The sequence below is a fragment of the Petromyzon marinus genome, unplaced genomic scaffold, assembly GCF_048934315.1.
Source record: "Petromyzon marinus isolate PM22_M1 ecotype Great Lakes invasive population unplaced genomic scaffold, UKy_Petmar_22M1.pri1.0 PM_G_Scaffold_78, whole genome shotgun sequence".
NCBI lineage: Eukaryota > Metazoa > Chordata > Hyperoartia > Petromyzontiformes > Petromyzontidae > Petromyzon > Petromyzon marinus.
Window position 1 is genome coordinate 490,001 of NW_027423033.1, and position 2,500 is coordinate 492,500.

Genomic DNA, 2,500 nt, shown 5'->3' on the forward strand with positions numbered 1-2,500 from the left:
TGTGGCTCACGGGGCTGTTAGGGTGGCACAGAAATCCCTCGGAATGGGAAAACGGGTCATTTTCGTGTTGCCACATTGCATGCGAACGGCATGAAACTTCCAGAGGCATTTGCAGCAGGAATGCATGTGCAGTCAAAAAAGTGAATATTTTTCACGGATAGACCCCGTGAAACGCTAGAAATTGGCGGCGATGTCTCTCTTGTGGCTCACGGGGCTGTTAGGGTGGCACAGAAATCCCTCGGAATGGGAAAACGGGTCATTTTCGTGTCGCCACATTGCATGCGAACCGCATGAAACTTCCAGAGGCATTTGCAGCAGAAATGCATGTGCAGTCAAAAAATTGAATATTTTTCACGGATAGACCCCGTGAAACGCTAGAAATTGGCGGGGATGTGTCTCTTGTGGCTCACGGGGCTGTTAGGGTGGCACAGAAATCCCTCGGAATGGGAAAAAACGGGTCATTTTCGTGTCGCCACATTGCATGCGAACCGCATGAAACTTCCAGAGGCATTTGCAGCAGGAATGCATGTGCACTCAAAAAATGTGATATTTTTCACGGAGAGACCCCGTGAAACGCTAGAAGTGGGCGGGGATGTCTCTCTTGTGGCTCACGGGGCTGTTAGGGTGGCACAGAAATCCCTCGGAATGGGAAAACGGGTCATTTTCGTGTCGCCACATTGCATACGAACCGCATGAAACTTCCAGAGGCATTTGCAGCAGGAATGCATGTGCACTCAAAAAAGTGAATATTTCTCACGGATAGACCCCGTGATACGCTAGAAATTGGCGGGGATGTCTCTCTTGTGGCTCACGGGGCTGTTAGGGTGGCACAGAAATCCCTCGGAATGGGAAAACGGGTCATTTTCGTGTCGCCACATTGCATGCGAACCGCATGCAACTTCCAGAGGCATTTGCAGCAGAAATGCATGTGCAGTCAAAAAAAAATTGATATTTTTCACGGATAGACCCCGTGAAACGCTAGAAATTGGCGGGGATGTGTCTCTTGTGGCTCACGGGGCTGTTCGGGTCGCACAGAAATCCCTGGGAATGGGAAAACGGGTCATTTTCGTGTTGCCACATTGCGTACGAACCGCATGAAACTTCCAGAGGCATTTGCAGCAGGAATGCATGTGCACTCAAAAACTTCTATATGTTTCACGGATAGACCCCGTGAAACGCTAGAAATTGGCGGGGATGTGTCTCTTGTGGCTCACGGGGCTGTTAGGGTGGCACAGAACTCCCTCGGAATGGGAAAAGGGGTCATTTTCGTGTTGCCACATTGCATAGGAACGCCATGAAACTTCCAGAGGCATTTGCAGCAGAAAGGCACGTGCACTCAAAAATTTTAATATTTTTCACGCATAGACCCCGTCAAACGCTAGAAGTTGGCGGGGATGTCTCTCTTGTGGCTCACGGGGCTGTTAGGGTCGCACAGAAATGCCTCGGAATGGGAAAACGGGTCATTTTTGTGTGGCCACATTGCATAGGAACGGCATGAAACTTCCAGAGGCATTTGCAGCAGGAATGCATGTGCACTCAAAAACGTCTATATTTTTCACGGATAGACCCCGTGAAACGCTATAAATTGGCGGGGATGTCTCTCTTGTGGCTCACGGGCGCTGTTAGTTAGGGTCGCACAGAAATCCCTCGGAATGGGAAAAGGGGTCATTTTCGTGTTGCCACATTGCGTACGAACGGCATGAAACTTCCAGAGGCATCTGCAGCAGAAATGCATGTGCACTCAAAAACGTCTATATTTTTCACGGATAGACCCCGTGAAACGCTAGAAATTGGCGGGGATGTGTCTCTTGTGGCTCACGGGGCTGTTAGGGTCGCACAGAAATCCCTCGGAATGGGAAAACGGGTCATTTTCGTGTTGCCACAATTGGCATACGAACGGCATGAAACTTCCAGAGGCATTTGCAGCAGAAATGCATGTGCACTCAAAAACGTGAATATTTTTTCACGGATAGACCCCGTCAAACGCTCGAATTTGGCGGGGATGTTTCTCTTGTGGGTCACGGGGCTGTTCGGCTCGCACAGAACTCCCTTGGTCCACCTGATTCGTGCATACAGGCAGCAACTAAAACTCTGTAAACCTGCTGTGAGGACATCTAAACAGTGGACCAGTGAGGCTGTGGAAGATTTGCGGGCGTGCTTAGACTGTACTGACTGGGATATGTTCACGACTGCTACCAATAGTCTGGATGAACTCACAGAGGCTGTGTACATCAGCTTCTGTGAGGACTGCTGTATCCCAACACGTACCAGGGTGAACTTTAACAACAACAAGCCCTGGTTCTCAGCAAAGCTCAAAAGGTTGAGGTTGGAGAAGGAGGAAGCGTTTAGGAGTGGGGATAGAGACAGATTCAAGGAGTCGAAGAACAGGTTTAGCAAAGCGGTGAGAGAGGCTAAACGACTGTACTCAGAGACACTAAAACACCAGTTCTCTACTAACGACGCTGCTTCTGTCTGCCAAAGGGCTCAGGCACATCACCAA